Below are 18,055 nucleotides of genomic sequence, written 5' to 3'. Positions count from 1 at the left end.
GGGGGTCTCAGTAAAACCGACCCATTGATTACGTAGGTCTGGGTTGGGGTCCCAAAAATTTGTGTTTCTAAGTTCCCAACTGATGCTGATGCTGTTGATCTGGGGACATACTTTGTCCTGCATGACAGCATGATCTTGACAGTTCACAAAACCTAGGATGTCCATGTCCTGTTGGATTTATTTACTCAATCCAAGTATCACTTGAAGACGAGTACACTTATTCAACACAAACTGCCCACAAGTTGAGACAGTCCATGGGGCTAAAGAAAGAATCATAAAATAGAATCTCTGCGTTCTGGGATTCTGCTGTCCAAGGAGACAGGTCAAACTAACGTATGACACCATTCTATGATACTTCAAGGAAGCACACAGCAAAGTGTTAAAAATGAATGACCTATACCCACTCTAGGAGTTCCGAAAATTCAGTGTGGTCTGAATTAGCTTGAATTGTTTTAATTAACAATATGGTACTGAAGTGTTCCTGTTTGCAGTGATAGCAAATTGAAAGAACATTAGTTCAATCTTTGCTGACTTTTTGTCCCTTTCTACGGAGGCAATTATATCTCTTACAAATAATGATTGCTTTGTTCCTTTCTTTCCAATTCTTGCAATTTTAATTCATTTTATTTTATTTTCTATTTCCAATGTAATTTAAAAAAATGATGTAACATATCACATGGATCTAAAACAGGCCTGCTGTAGTGCATGACCTGAGTGTGCCCTTTCATATCCCATTCACAGGAGGTTTTAGGGAATGCTTCCCCCTAGGATCTCATGCACTTAGAATCTGATATGAAGGGCATTGAAATTATGCAATGCACAGCATTTAAAAAATATATATATAGATTTACATCTATCATGTCTTTTATGTTTATGTTTAAAGATGCACTGGGAAAAGTCTTATGGCCACTTTGTCCCCAAGCCATCTGGTTCTCACTTTCAACCCCACAAGACTAACCCCTGCCTTTTGCATCTTTCTGGAATTTTTATATGTCTATTAAAGCAGATATGAATATATAATGTTATTTTAGACCTTTTTAATAAAATGTTTTCATAAACTACACATTTCCTGTACCTTGATTTTTTTTGTTCACCTAAAACATATATATATATATATATCTACATATATATATTTTAGAGATTTTTCATATAATACTCAGCTATTTAATTCTTTCAAAATTTCTACTCTATAGATTCACCACTGCACAGATCATCATAATTTATATCAAATGTTAATAGTTATTATTATTGTCATTAGTGATTAGATTTCTTTACCTATCTGGATACCCTCTATTGCATATTTCAATATGACCCTAATGCTAATCTAACCTTCAAATAAACAAAACAGGTATATGAAGCTGTCTAGAAACAATCCTTAAAATTGGCATTCACGAATTGCTAACTAGCTGAGTTTTGATTTAGTATAATGTCTTAATTTTTCTGCACCAAAAAATAAATTCTTCAATCTAAAAAAATAAATAACTAAATAAGTGCATTTCCATGTTACTCATAGTAATATGTCCTTATTCACTATTGATAATGGTTGTTTGTCCATCTCTTTTTCTTGATCAATTTCACCAAGAATTTACCAGTTTTAGTAGTATCTAAAAGGAACCAAACTTTGGCATTGGTGATCGTCTCTGGGGTCTGTTTATTTTCTATTTTATTAATTATTTCTTTCACTTTTTCTTTTTTTCCCATTGTTCCACCTTTCAAGTTTTGTTTGCTGTCATTTTTCTAATTTCTTAAAGTGAGTGTTTAGCTCATTGATTTTATACATTCCTTTTTTCCTGATGTATCTAAATATCTATATAATATTTCTAACATACTCTAATATCTCTTTATACTCTCTATATATTATTCACAATTAAAAAAAACCCCAAATCCATACTCCTGTCTTTAGCCATATCCATATCCAAGTTTTGAACTAATCAGATTATTTTAAGATTATATTCTATCAAAATGTTTTCCAAATTTAATTTTGATTTCTTCTTGGAACCATGGATTATTTAGAAATATATGATGTATGTTCCAAAGGTTTGGGAATTGTTTGGTTTTCTGATTTCTAGCTTAACTCATCTATCTTCAAGAAGCATATTTTGTATTATTTTAATCCTTAGAAATAATTTGAAACTCAGTTTACAGAGAATACAGTCTATTTCTGTAAGAGTTTTGTGCATATTGGAAATAACATGTGTTTTGCAGACATTGGAGACAATATTCTAGATACATCTGTTGGGTCTGCTTTGCCAATATCTTTTATGTCTTTATGGCTCATCTTTGTCATCTGCTTGTTTTATCAGTTACTCTGAAAGGTGTGCTATCATCTACTGTGATGTGAATTTTTCTCCATACTTTAGTTCTTTATTTTGCATGTATATTTTGAAGCAATACTGTTTGATGAATTCAAATTAGTAACTATTACATCTTCCTGGTGAATTGAACTTTTATCATTTTGAAATACCCCTCTTTAGTGCTGTGTCCTGCCTTAAAGTCTGCTTGGCCTGATATTAATCTAACTACAAGGCCTTTTGGTTATAGTGTTTCCGTGATAGGTCTTTTCCCATCACTTTACCTTAACCTTTGTATAATCTTATATAACCTTCATGTAATCTTTAGGTGAATCTCTTGTAAACAGCATAGAATTGGTGTGTGTGCGTGTGCATGCACGAGCTTTAATTCAGCCTGACAATTTTTGGTCTTTTAATTGGAGTCCTTTTATACTTAATAACTAACGTATTTGTGTTTAGATTTGCCATCTTGTTATTCACTTATTTCTAAGTTCTCTTTTTCTCTGAGATTAAGTTTTTTAGATTGTTCTGTTACTCTCTCCCCCATTAGCTTTTTAATTGTACTATCTATTTTTTATTATTTTAATGATTGTCAGAGACACTGTAATATGCATTCTTGACTTATTAATACCTAATATAAATTGGCACTTTTACCTCAGTCAAGATACTCACAAAGACTTTACAACTCTTACTCAATTTAACCTTCACCCAAACTATGTTTTTGCTGTTTGTTTTGATTCTAAATTCATTTTTCATTCCAGAAGTTTAAAAAAAATTTTATATAGTTAATCCTTATTTCATTTACCCAAATCTTTACCTTTTTCTCTTCACTCTTCCTGCATCTCTAAACCAACATTTTGGAAATCTTTCCTTCTGCCAGAAGGATACTTTTTTTGTATTTCCTTTAGTGAAAATTTAAGGACGATGAACTGGATTAGGTTTGTTTGTATAAAAATAACTATTATTTCACCTTCATCTTTAAAGGATTTCTTTGCGGGATATATAATTCTGGATCTGGAGTTACTTTCTTTCAGAACTTCAAACATGTTGTTTTCTTGACTCTATTGTTTTCTCCTGGAAGCCAGGTATTTATTTTATCATTGTTCACTTGAAAATAATCTGGATTTTTTCCCCCTCTGGTTGCTTTTACGGTTTCTCATCTCAGTGGTTTCAGCTGTGTTACCATGATGTTATAAAGCACTATCTAAAAATTACATATTTATCATGCTGTTGCTCATATACAACAACAACATGATTTCTTTTATTGGCAGCTTGATTTGTCATTTTCAGAAAATTATTAGAAAGAAGAAAAAATTATTTCTTCAGATATTGCTTCTGTCCCATTCTTTTCTCTCCTGTGTTTTATTCTGGACATTTTCTTCAAGTGTATCTCACAATTTTTTTAATCCTCACACTTTTTATACATGTAACAGTTCATGTGGATTTCAAGGGCATTGTGCTGAGTGAAAAATGTCAATCTCAAAAGGTCATATATCACGTTTCCATTTATGTAACATTCTCAAAATGGCAAAATTATATAGATGGAGAGCAAATTAGTGTTTGCTAGGGGTTGAGGAAGGTGGAGATGGGTGGGAGGGTATGACTATAAAAGCACAGCACAAGGAGATATTTGCGGTGATGGCACAGTCTGTATTTTGATTGCAGTGGTGGTTATACAAACTACACTTGTTATAAAATGACATAGAACTACACATAGACATTGTACCCAGTCAACCTCCTGGTTTTGCTATTACACTATAATTATGTGAGATGTAACCATGGAGGGAAACTGGGCGATGCTACAGGGACCTCTCTGTACCATCTCTATGACTTCCTGTGAATCTATAATTATTTAACAATGAAAAGTTTGTTAATTAAATCAAAAGCCAAGATAATTTTTACTGCTAATGACTGCACCACAACCCAAATCTGGTATTATATAATTAACATATTGAATAAACAGCTTTTATTTATGCAAACACCAAATAATAATGGGAAAATATTCCTTTCAGAATAACATCAGAAAGATAAACTATGTAAGATCAGCATAACAAAAATGACAATATCTGTATGAAGAAAACTTTTAAAGGATGGAAAAATTATGAACATGTCCATCAACAAGATCCAATATCACAGAGATGTTTTGTCTTCTTTCAATATGTACATATAAGATTATTCCCCCAAAATTACAACAGAGTTTTGGCAGGGATTAGTTAACGTTGTCCTAAAGTTCATGGGGAATAAACAGAAATACAAAAAACTGGAATAATGAAGACTAATAAAAAATCATAGGACAATGAAGAGGGGTCGTTCTAACAGTTATTAGAACATATTACAAAGCCTCAATAAGTAAAGCAGTTGGTTACTGAAAAAAATTATAGGAAGAAAGGAAAATTATATATAGAAAAAAAAATTATAGAACAGAAAGGAAAATCTAAAAATTGGGTTAAACTTATACAACATTGTATATTTTTTAAAAAAGTCATCTCAAATCAGTAGAGAAGGGAGTTCTGCATATGGGGATGGTGGGTTCGGATATTCAATTCTTCTAATAAAGAGGACAATAAAAACTGGGGAAAAATCTTAAAAGTCAGACAGAAGTTATCAAAGATCTAACAACACAATGAAATATTACGATGCCAAGATATGAGATAACAAGGAAACACTGGAGGTGAGCTGGGATATGGAGTGATTTTACAGCTAGAAGCATCTTCAGGTAAGCAGACTATGTGTCCAAGAGGCTGAGAAGCAGAATGGCAGACACCGTAGGGCTGGGAGGATGGGGTTCATGGGAAAAGCACGATCAAAGACGTGGACATGGTTGTCATCGTAAGGGAGGTAGTTTTCTTCGGCGACTTTGTTCACCGTTCTTTCCTAATCCACCAAATCAAGCCCCTTCCAGTGACCCCCACCACTGACATCACCTGATAGGTGCCAGCACCCTTACACACTCCATTCCTACACATGAATTATTGGTGCTCCTCATTTCGGTCATCGTTATACTTTGGAAGCGGACGCAAATGCTGAATGCTGATAATTTCAAGGCTAATAATAAAATTCCCAAGACCTGGCACTTGAGCATTAGATAAAAATTGAATGATAGTAAGAAGTTTTAGAGTCCGGTCACATACTCCATCTGTCTGACTGCAACCACAATTAAATACTGAAAATTCCAACACTGAAAGAGGAAAATGAAGAAAAAAGGAATGAAATGAGGGAGGGAGGAAGAGAGGGAAAGAGCAGAAATCAGAAATAGAGAGGAAGGTTGTTGAATGATGCCTCTCCAGGACAGCAGAGTTCAGGCCACACATACCCTCTCCCTCCCCCCCTCCCCCCCTCCCCACCGCGAATAACAGAGTATAATCTGCAAAAATGCTGAGTCACCATGCTGGACACCTGAAACTAATATAATATTATAAATCAACTATATGTCAATAAAAATGAAATAAAATCCATTAAACTAGAAAAAAGTGTGCTCCTTTTTATAGCTCAGTAGTAGTCCATGGAATAAATGGGCCAGTATTTTTTGTTAACCATTCAGCTATTGAAGGGCATTTTAGTTGTTTCCAGTTTTTGGTTATTTCAAAGGGAGCTGCTGTGAAGATCCACGTACAGGTTTCTGTGTGAACAAAGGTGTTCATTTCTCTGGGATCAATGCCCAGGGGTGTGATGGGTGGGTCGTATGCTAAATATACGTTTAATTTGGGAAAAGATTCCAAAACTGTTTTCCAGCATGGTTGGATCAGTTAGAGGGTAAGAGTAGAAAACATCCCTTTACCCTCCCCGGTTTGTAATATAATTGTCTGCAATATTTCCTCTATGTCGTACAGTGAGAGGCACATCAGACCATCATAATTTTCACTTCACCTGTCAAATATGACTTTGAAAACACAACAGGAGAAGGAAAGACTATTGTATTTAACGATGTTTTTACTTACTGAGTGCTTCCTTTCTTCCTCATGTTCCAAGGTCCCTTCTTTCATCATTTCTTTTCTATTGAGAGAACTTCCTTTGAGTGTAGGTATGACACATTCTCTTAGTTTTCTTCATTCAGGAAAAGATGTTTTTCTTTGTCTTAGTTTTCATAAGTTTAAATATGATGTATCCTGTTTGGGTTGATTGGTCTTTGGCCAAATTTGGGAAATTTCCAGCCATTATTTCTTTGAGTATTTTTTCAGTACACCTTCTTCCTCTTCTGTTGTCCAGTGAGGCAAATGTTAAAACTTTTGTCAGAATTCTGCATGTCCCAGAGTCTCAGCTCATTTTGTCCTTCAGCCTATTTTCTCTCTGTTGTTCAGAGAGGCTCATTTCTGTTGTTCTATCTTCAAGTTTACTGACTCTCTTTCCTCTGTTCTCGCCAATCTGTTGCTGAGTCCACCCATTGAATCTTTTCTTTGTTACTCTATTTCTCAGGTCTAAAATCTGTTTCTTCTGGTTCAACGTTAGGATGGTATATTTTTTCATTTTGTTTCAAGCGTGCTTCATTGCAGTAATTTTCTGTTGGCCGTTCTTTTTCAGATAATTCTACCATCTGTGTCCTTTTGTTCACATGGAGATTTTCCTGGTTCTTGATGTGACTGATTTTGGGATTGAATTTTGGGACACTCTGGGTGTAGTGTTATGAGGCTATGGAGCTTACTTAAATATTCTGTTAGCAGCAATCCCACACCACTGGGAGAAGGGTGGGTCTGGCTTGTTACTTCTAAGGTGAAGGCGGAGTCTCAGTTCCTGGCTTGGCCAGGGTGAAGGGGTACTTGTTACTGCTGGAGGTGGGAGGGCAGTCAGGCTGACAAGCAGACGTGCCCTATTACTGTCCCAAGTGTGGCTTCAAGGATATCATGGGAGGGGGAGCCTGTGTACACTGGGAAGTGGTAGGACTCCTGACTCCCTGGGTTGGGGTCAGGGGGCACAGGGAAAGACAAATAATTCTGTTTGCCCTTGTGATGGTTTGTTTCATATGTCAACCTGACTGGGCTCCAGGATGCCCAGGTACCTGGAGAAACATGATTTCTGAGTGTGTCTGTGATGGTGTTTCTCGAAGAGATTAGCATTTGAATTGGTGGGTTGAAGAAACCAGATCTGCTTCCCAATGTGAGTGGGCTCATCCAAACCATTGAGGCAGGAATAAAACAAAAGGGTAGTAGAAGGTTAAATTAGTTCTCTCTGTTTGAGCTAAGACATCCATCTATTCCTACCCTGGACATCAGAGCTCCTGGTTCTCAGGGCTTTGGACCTACACCATCAGTTTCCTAGGTGGCAGGTAGTGGGATGTCTCTGCCTCCATAATTGAGTGAGTGAATTCCTCATAATACATCTGCTTCTATATATCTCTGTATATTGCCTATTGGTTCTGCTTCTCTGGAGAACTTGGCCATTACATCCCTCTTCTTTCATTTCCTGTCACTCATTGGTTGCAGATGATACCACTGCATGGCACTTCCTTGTGTGTCCTGGTGGCCTCACCTGCCTCTTGAGCACGTGGGTGCTAGAGCATCAGCTGACTCCCGTTGTGGCTGGCGCATGGACCAGGTGCAGAAGCCCAAGCATCCCTGAAGGTTGAGGTACCAGGAGGTATTGAGAGGTTAAGTGATGCCATAGTGCAGGCGTCCAGGGCAAGGCTGGAGGCAGGTGGGCACATAAACTGGACCTGTTGTGACCCCAGATGTAGATGGCCTGGAATTCCAAATTAGAGAATGTGCTTCCTAATATATTTGCAAATGAACAGTCTCAGAAATATTCTAAGCATGAGAGGAACATGATTTTCAAGACCAATTCTAGAGAAATATCTAATAATTGTGAGACAGATATTTAAAGAATAAAATGTTGGAAGAAAAACATTCTTTCAGATGAATTAGAGGAAACTACAACAGTTGGGATATGAAGTGATTAGGTCTAAACTACAATGCTGAATTCATTCTTTTTTTTTTATTTCAGGGTTTCATTCTTAAGTTGTTTTCAGTATTTAAGCAATTGTGTTTGTTTCAGTACAAGTATCTATGTACCTATAAGATGCTTACTGTCTTTTACTAATTACAAGCACCTGAGGTTCATCTGAATTCTATTAGCATTTTAAAGTATTTCTTTTATTTTTACATAAGCCCCAATGTTTATTAAACTCTACAGCTCCTGGCTAATACAGTTAGAAAATGAGATGTATGTAATTAAGTTGATTTTTACATTGCTGCCAAATCTAGGAACAAGCACTCGGAACACAAGAGGGAAAGAATCTGTACAATAATTTAAAGGCACCATAAAGGCTGCACTCAGCTTATCCAAGTGTGCAGCTTTTGTCCTGCCCTTGGTTCATTGATAAAAATTTGGGGAACGATATTCATAATCTCACTGGAAACTGCTTTGTTTGTTGTAGCTCCAAGAGTGACCCATTCATATATTTTACATCCCAGGACTTGAGTTGGACAAATCAAATAGAACTAAAAATAATTTGGTAAGAGAGAGCTGCGACTATTTAAAAGCATGGCTATTTAAACCCTTTCCATTCTTTCATTCCAGATGAACGTAATCATGCTTTATTTATGTGGCAGAATTGATTAGCGGTCTGTTAAATGTACATTTACAGTATTCCTTTAATTCCAAAAATAATCACCATTTCTTCACGCCAGATAAATCTAATTTTCCGCCAATTTTCTCAACTTATAAATGACAATAAAATTATCCATTTTTTTCCAAAAAATAAAATTGATTATAAGACATGTAAATGTTTATCTCAAAGTAACATTTTTTTCATAGCCTCCACAATATTTCCACTTTCGATCAATAGGAACGCCATACCATCCACTCCTAGCCTTGCTTACCTTATGTTATGGAAATTATCATTATTATCATGATAGTTATTATTATTTTGCGTATTCAACTTCTCCACCAGTGTTGTTTTTGGACCCAGGGAGAAATATGTTCTTTCAGCACTTAAATTCCTACATTCAAGTGAATATCCACTAGACTTCAGCAAAGATTTTCATCAAATGAACATTTGTTCCATCCAGGTTTCCAAGTGAATTTAACATTTTAATACTACTTCGAATTTATTTTTAATCACTTCTTTCATTTTATAATACTATTTAAAAATGATAGTTCATATCATTTTTGAAACTACCCAAACTCTGCACCCATTGGCTGCCACAATCGCTGCTAAAGAAGGACCTTGAAGTAATTTTTGTTTGTTTTTATCTAAACAACAGGGGACAAGGGTGACATCAACTAGGAGTAAAAGCATCCTCTTCACTCTTCACACCTCCTCTTTCCCAGGGACATGGCATCGTGTCAGGAATAGGCTTCCATATTTTTTCTAAGACTCTCGCTCCAGAACAAAAATTTTCTCTGACACTCTATTTGCTGCAAGGATAAATTCAGATTTCTTACTCTGACGTTCAAGAACCTGGCAAGCCCAATCACGCAGAATTCCACTTTGCCCCAAAGTGAATTTCCTGATCCAGCCCCCGTGATCTAGTCATGACAGACTGGACAACTTGGCATATACCGATCCCCCTGCCTGAGATTCTTTTCCCTAAATATGTCAGTCCTACTCACCTGTCTTATTCCATTCTGGCTGCTATTACAGAATACCACAGCTTGGAAGTGTCTAAACAACAGAGATTGATTTCTCCCAGGTCTGGAGCCTGGAAGTCCAAGGTCAAGGCAGAGGCAGCTTCAGCGTCTGGTTAGAACTGGTTTCCTGGTTCATAGACGACATCTTCTCACTGTGGCCTCACCTGGAGGAAGGGGTGAGGGAGCTCCTGTGGTCTCTTTTATAAGGACACTGATCCCATCATGGCAGGTCCACTCTCATGACCTCATTACCTCCCAAAGGCCCCACCTCCTGACACTATCACCTTGGGGGACAGGGTTTCAACATGAACTGGGGGGACACAGACACTCAGCCCATAGCACCCTCTCTTGTGCCTTGTCTGTGGGGTGGCGGACACACTTTTCACAGGAGAAGGGTTTGCTCTGGGACAACATGTGGACATCTGACTCCCTTGACTTGATTAGAGTTTGGAAAGTTATTCAGAGCAGTAGAGGACATTATCCTTTTAGGAAGACATTTGAGTTTGCAGTAGTTTTTTAGCCATCTGGCCCCAAACCCTTCCAGTCCACTCTCAGTGGTGTCTGTGGGAGATGCTCCTGGTGCATCCTTAGGCCTCTGCTCCCGTGTCTTCCCAAAGCAGCTGTGGCTCCAACCTGGCTCCCCGGGGAGGCATTGGGGTGTTAGAGCCCCTGGGGATAGCCTCAAATGCTGGGAAATGGTAGGTGGGGTCTGGAGCACAAGCATCCCAGTATCGTTGCCCGAGGTGGGTGGTCCAGAGGTGTGTTCCTCAGTGTCTCCCAGAGACACCCCAGAACTGAGCGTGGTCGTCCACAGAAGTGGTCCACTCCACAAGGACCCCTGCTCCGTGTCCTCCCTTCCTTGTCTCTATTCCCTGCTCCCTTGATGGCGCTTGCTTTTGCTCCCCCCCATATAAACTATTGGCCCTCAAGTCCTCGTATGAGTCTGCCTCTTGTGAAACCCAACCTAAAATAGCCTCGAAGGTATTAGAACCTCACCTTTACAAAGAGATACACTTGTAGACACCTACACGTCCTGTGTTCCCTAATTACTGTGAACCGTCAATTCCGTGTGCTAATGATCCGTGTGTCTCTGTCTGATGGAAAGAGGAAGAACAGGAAACAGGTTGCCCGAAGACCTGGGTGCTAATGCCTGCTAACCCCATTCATCAGCCTCATGATATCAATGAGTCAAATGCTCTCTCTGGACTGTGGCTTCCACATCTATAAACGTGAGAATGACTGCTGTGATTCCTTTCCAGAGCTGCTGGAAAGTAATAATGAAATTGAGGTCACTCTCAAAATAGACAATGTGACTATTACCAGCAACCTGCAGGAAACAGCAAGCCTGGGGCAAGCCAAGGACTCTCCAAAGCCTTACTTCTTACCATGACACTGGACACCCATTTCCTCAGTAGGAAGGATGTTTTATGAAATATTTGCTTTGGGCTTCTTTGATTTTTATCTTCAGTGATAATGCCCATTTTCATATACACCTTGCTGAACAAAACTATATGGAAATTCAGTATTTGGGGTGAATTTCCCTTTTACATAGCCAAACCTGACATCTCTGAAATATTAATCTGTTATCTGAAGTCACCTCAACTAACATCTAACAGATGTAAATTTGGTAAAACGAACTTGTCTATCCCAAATATCACACATTTCACATAGTTCTCTCTCTGAAGCTGCATTTCCCAGAAGATTCAGGAGACACTAAAGAACATTCAGATACACACTACTGTATATAAAATAGACAAACAACAAGGACATACTGTATAGCACAGGGAACTAGAGTCAATATCTTGTAATAACCTATAATGGAAAAGAATCTGAAAAACTATATATATATATATATATATATATATATATATATATATATATCTGCATCACTGCTGTACACCTGAAACTAACACAACTTTGTAAATCAACTATTCTTGAATAAACAAAGAAAAGAAAAGAGAAAAAGAAGAACATTCAGAAACGAAAGGCCACTGTCAGATGCAGATACGAAATGAATGTTCCCATGAGCTCACATCCCTCCAATGATCTTCAGCATCTTCATTTCCTTTATTAGCTCTAGTTCCAGCATGGAAGGGAAAGTGAGGCCTGGCAGAATAAGTAATAAATCACACAGTAATTTATTTTATTGGATATCATCATTCATGGTTAATATAGTCCATACTTGACTTTTCATGTTTTATTTTATTTTTAAATAAAGGAGCCCAGGATTCCCTTTCCAGTAGCATCCACGGAATGTGTTGTGTGCTGTCTCGCTCCTGTTCTGTGTTGGTCGAGGCTACACTTGAATTATTGGGCTGATCACCAGCTGCAGTGGTTGGTGACTCCACTCTTGGCCGAACCCCTAGAACAAAGAGGGTCTCCCTCAGACACTGCTTTCAACTCCTCCCAGGGGGCAAAACCATTGATAAGATTTCTACCAAAATATCTACTAAAGCCATAATATATTACCCATTGGACACTTTCTCCTTCTTTTTGGAGGAGAAACACTCTCCAGTTGAAGAATGGTTTTGGATAACTATTGGCCAGAAAGGAGGCAGAGGAGTTCGTATCGGATCTTCATAGCTTTCCCCTAATACCTGATTATGATCTGTTAGTTTTCTGTTCTTTCCTTCCTTTTGCCTTTTTTAAATTGAATAAAAGTGTTCACATATTTCAAGAATTCATAGTTTTTATTACTTCAAAGTTCAAGCCAGCCTGTGTGATATGACAGATAACATGTTTACATCTGGCAATGGAGATGTCTGGTTACATAACAGCAATTTGACTAAGAAATATCCATTCTGATATATGATATTGTAACATGGAAGTTGGTTATCAGCCTACTGCTATGATTTTTTTTTAGCTTTTAATTATGTACTACAAAACCTCTATGACTAGGATACAGTTAGCAAGAATCAATGTCAGAAAACTAATGGTATCTCTTGTGTACAAATATAACACGGTTCTGATTCATAATTCAAAGAACTGACAGAATTTAAAAGATTAACATTTAAATTAAATGCCAATCCACTGATGTCTCATAGCTATTTGATATCATACAGTCAATAACCTTCACTGGTGCTAATTTTTCTCATGCCTATTAATCCCAGTTTTATGGGATTGCTGTGGACAATAAATAAGATAAATTATATGAAACATTTAGTACAAAATCTGCCATCCTGTAAGTCCTCAAATCCTTGCTGGGTTCACTTTTAAGGCTATCAATGCAGTTTTAAGTTTGTTCTTTTCATTCAAATTTGTATTTATTTATTATTTATGTTTTAAGCTTTATTGAAGTGTAATCAATAGTCCATTAACTGCACATATTTTAAGTGTGAAATCATTGTCACAGTCAAGATAATGCACATATCTTGCTCCCCCAAGATTTCTTTGTGCACATTTGTAATGCATCCTACACATCTTTCCTTGCACCCCCTGCTCACCCATCTTCAGACAACGACTAATCCGATTTCTGCCACTTTAGATTAGCTTGCGTTTTCTATGTGTACAGAAACAGTTATATATCATCTACTCTATTTTTTCGTTTCACTTCTTTCACTCAGTATAATTATCTTGAAATTCATCTATTTTGTTGCATGTATCAATGATTCATTTCTTTTCCTTTCTGAGTAGGATTCCTTTTTATGGATATGCAATTTACCTATGTATTAATCTACTCATGGACATTTGGGTTGTTTACAATTTGGCTATCACAAATAAAGCTGCTATGAACAAGCCTAGATCTAAATGTGAGAGCGAAAAAAATAAAAATTCTAAGAGAAAACATGTTTTCTTTGGTTTGGCAAATATTTCATAATTATGAAATAAAAAGAAAGCACTATAGAAGAAAACGAATCATTGAAGTATACTTACCAAAATTAAAACCTCTTCAGATGACATTGTTAAGAAAATGCAAAGGTAAGCTACACACTGGAAGAAAATATGTGTGAAATATATGTCCAAGAAAAAATTTGTTTCTAAAATATATAAAGAACTCTTGCAACTCAATAACCACAGGATAACATAATTTGAAAAAAAAAGGAAAGATTTGAACAGACCCTTTGCCAAAGATGATATATGGATGACTAATTAACACATGAAAAAATGTTCAATGTATTTCTCCATTATGGAAATACAAAAAAAAAAAAAAAAGCCAAAAAAACCCACCTCTACATGCCCACTTGAATGGCTAAGGTCAAAGAGTGACCACACCACCTGTGCATGAAGACGTGAGCAATTAGATCTCCCCTCTGCTACCGGTGGGCATGTAAAAGGGTGCATCTGCCTTGGAAAACAGTTGGCCGTTTCTTAGAAGTTAAACATAAATCTACCATATGACCAAGCCATTCCATTCCTAGGCATTTACCCAAGAGAAATGAAAGCATATGTCTACAGGAAGACTCCTAGCTTTAAGTTAAAAGAAAACAAAGCAAACTTGATGTATAGAAACCACTATCTGAAAGAGTGATTAAAGCTTTGTAACATCGACCAGTCCCTCAAAGGTCATTTAAAATTCTGTAAGGAGAGAACAACACCAGCTCCTCTTCATTATCATCGCTTATTTCCTAAAATGTGGTAGAAATCAAGGGCATTAGAAATTACTGTGTAAAGGGAAGAAGTGACACAGAAACACAGAGGGAAAAGAAACAAACTTCTTAAAGACAGTCTTAAATACATAAATGCTTTATCAAGTAGTCCTGCATGATTTTCAAAGATAAACAGTCTCTAATGTGGTGTATGCTTTAAGACTTTGCATAAGGTGTGTTAATTCAAGTTAACAATGGATATTATATAAAATGTACAAATGTAGCAAATCCCTTCACTTACTTTCAGTCATTCACGTACTATATTAAGCTGTATAATTCACATCCCAATTGACAGCTACAAAATAAATCCTTCCAGAAATATGAAAGCTTTGTCTAATAATTCTCCCCATATGTTTCTGGCAAATAAATAATTGAGGCTTAAGAGAAATGCTATCTCTGCTCTTGTTTCAAAAGAACAAAGGCCTAGCATCTTTTCTAGTTTTAAAAAAATTCTTTGCATCATAGATCAAGTCACATATTTGAAGGAAGCCAATATGAATATTTCCTTTTCATCTTCGTGTGCTTAAAAAGTAGTTCAAACGATTTCCACACATCTGCAACTTAGATGGAGATATATCACATCCCCAAGATGTAATTCTAACACTCTCATGCTTTAAAGATTCTCCAAAGGACTGTCAACCAACTGTTTGGCCTAAATCATCTGGCTAATCAGCTGGTGACATCAGCTTGAGTCAAGGGAAAGAGAAATAAAAAATGAGACTTTGCTGTTTAGTAACAAGTAGAGTAGAAATGACACCCCCATTATGTTCCCAGTCATTTCTTTAAAAAGCTCACTTAAGCAATCAGAGACATAGACAAAAAAATCTTAAGCGTAGTTTCTCTTCATTAACAACAAAAAAATGTCCGGACATATGACATGAAATCTCAGGTAAACAGAGGTAAAAGTAGTAAGGCAGGTAAATCTTCTCTTTTTGCCATACATTTTTTTACCCTTTGCAAGCACAACCTGTTTGCATCAAGCCACACAATTTTATATTAAACTGTCCTCCCGAGTGAAAAACAATAAAACAAAACAAAACTCAAACACGCATTTGTCTGAGTGTTAGTTCTCCTGTTATAAAAAAGAAAAATAAGTGTGCATTAAACACACATAGGCATATTAAGAAGAATTTTTTTCACCTACAAAGAATATGTGCTTGAATCACATGGGCAAGCCCAACAAGCATTATAAGCACTTGTTCTATTTCTTTACAAGAGGGACAAACCTCTGTTTTCTCTCCAGATACTTCCCTGAGCACTATTTGTCAGCATTCAGTAGTTCTTGTTTGGCAGTAACAATCTTTCTAAGTTTGACAGATTTATGTAATTTCAAATTGTTTTCAAGGCTCACTTTCAATTCATGTTTTAAATTGCAGTATATGAGGCAAGTAAAACACTTGTTTCAATGAGAACATGATGCTTGCACTTAGTATTTACACAATATGAAATAAATCATGTCAGAATTAATAAGGTCTAATTCTATTAATGTCAGAAAAGATTAACGTAAGTTCTCTCTTCTAAGCAGACTTACTCGATACTCTTTGAATTATCCTTGACAGTGTTAAAATTAGACTAAGCCTACAAATAAAATAAGCCAGCAAATAAATTGAAGTAATAAATTAAGACATTGTGTAAAGAAAGGTATCTGTGCTAGAAGAAGCCGATTTGATTGAAAACCCTTAGTAGATTTGTCATCAGCAACACACTTTATTTGTATCTCTCCTGATGGTTCTAGTTTCCTCTGAATTGAGTTTGTCTATATTGTGTTTGTTGTGAAATGTGAGTTTCTTACCAGGGATGTAAAAATGTTAATTATAATTAAGAGAGGCCATATCAAAGCAAGAGAGCATTATTTTATGATGTGACAAAAGATGTTTTGCTTGTCAGTTCGATTAGCTTGATCAGTCAGAGGTAGCTAAAATTTGTATCTAAACCTCATGAGTTCATACAGTTAGAGAAAATGTGAATGAGTGGTTTAATCTGATTATCTCTTTTATTTCTACATTTGTTTCCATTTTTTCCCTTGTGCAAGTTAATACTCATGAGGATGTGTTTTTCCAAGAAGTGGGAAAAATGTCTTTAATTTAACCTTTCACTGAAATTCTATCCAACCACGAAAAGGCATTGCTTTCATTAAAAAATGTTTTTATTTTAAAATAAGGTTAGCATTCCAACTGGCAGTAAATGATATTATTCCTGTATTTTATTAAGAGAAATATAGATCAGATTAGGGAGGCTGGAAAAGAAAGAGAAGAAGAGGTAAAATGTACCTGAAATAATGAAGAAAAATGTAGGAACAATATACATCTCCATGTTCTTAATGGGTACCAAGGGTATTATAGGTATGTACATATTGCTTGCGATATGTTTGTATTACTAAGGATACATACTATTTAAAATTTAGTGTATATGATGTTTATTTAAGTTCTCTAAGGTATTTTGTGTAAAATTCATTATAATCCAAAGAACAGAACTTAGTCAACTCAAGAAAATTTTGCCCTGATGATGAAACAGAAATAAGTCATGTTTTTATTTTCTCCTAAAGAACATGGTTTGGAGACCAACGGTTAATATTTACAAGGCTTCAAACATTCAATTGAAATGAATAAAATGGGAAATATGTAGATTATCATTACAAGGTGCACCCACTGGGAGAGGCAAACTGGAGATTCTGTGCAGGGGATTTCCTGGACCCTGCCGCACACCCCTCTAGCTTGGCTGGTCCTCATGTCTCTTTGTAATAAACCATAACTGTGGGTACTACAGCTTTCAATGTGAGTTCTATGAGTTCTAGCAAATTACCAAATCTGACAGTGGTCTTGGGGATCCAGAACTCGCAACTGGTGTCAGAAGTGAGGATGGTCTTGGAGACCCCCTAACTCTGCAGAAATACACCAATCACATATGGAGTATTCTTGCCCAAAATACATTAAACTTGAACCTATTCATGAGAATCAACTAGACAAATCCAGAACGTGGAATGGTTAAAAAAAAAACAACATGAACTCTTAAGTATGTCAATAATCTGAAATCAGATAAAACAAAAAAGTGGAAAGAACGCTTCCAGTATAAAGCATTGTAACATTCAGAGGAAGAGAGAAAATGTTTCTCCTTACCATGGAATAAAAGTCTTTTAGTTTGGACATTTTAGGCCAAAGTAAGTTTTGTGCCCAACACTGAACCACTAAGATGTAACAAGGGTTTGCTGTGTTTTGCCTGGTATAAGCCTGGGATTGGGAACCAGGCGTGGCAGAGCTGATGAGCTTGCTCTGGTCTGCTAAGCCTATTCACACACTACCCCTCAAACTGAGGATGGAGTGGTATTTCCTTATCACGTATGTCATATGGGGGAAAAAAGTAAGTAACAACAGTGTCCAATACACACACATAACTTGTCCAGATTTGGGGTTCAAACTACCCAAACAATAAAGGTCCACCTTCTTCTGGGACTCATGTTGGATTACAAGCATGGAGACCTGTACAAGATTTGGATTCCAACCACAGAGACCTAATTTTTAAAACATATTTTTGTTTTTAATTAAAAATAAATTTTATTTTATATTGGAGTATAGTTGATTTACAATGCTGTGTTAGTTTTAGGTGTACAGTTAAGTG

Source organism: Aethalodelphis obliquidens, unplaced genomic scaffold, assembly GCF_003676395.1.
Source record: "Aethalodelphis obliquidens isolate GAN/ISIS:26980383/991018 unplaced genomic scaffold, ASM367639v1 scaffold23, whole genome shotgun sequence".
NCBI classification, from domain to species: Eukaryota; Metazoa; Chordata; class Mammalia; order Artiodactyla; family Delphinidae; genus Aethalodelphis; species Aethalodelphis obliquidens.
The sequence above is the reverse complement of the archived record's forward strand: the minus strand, read 5'-3'. Positions refer to the sequence as shown.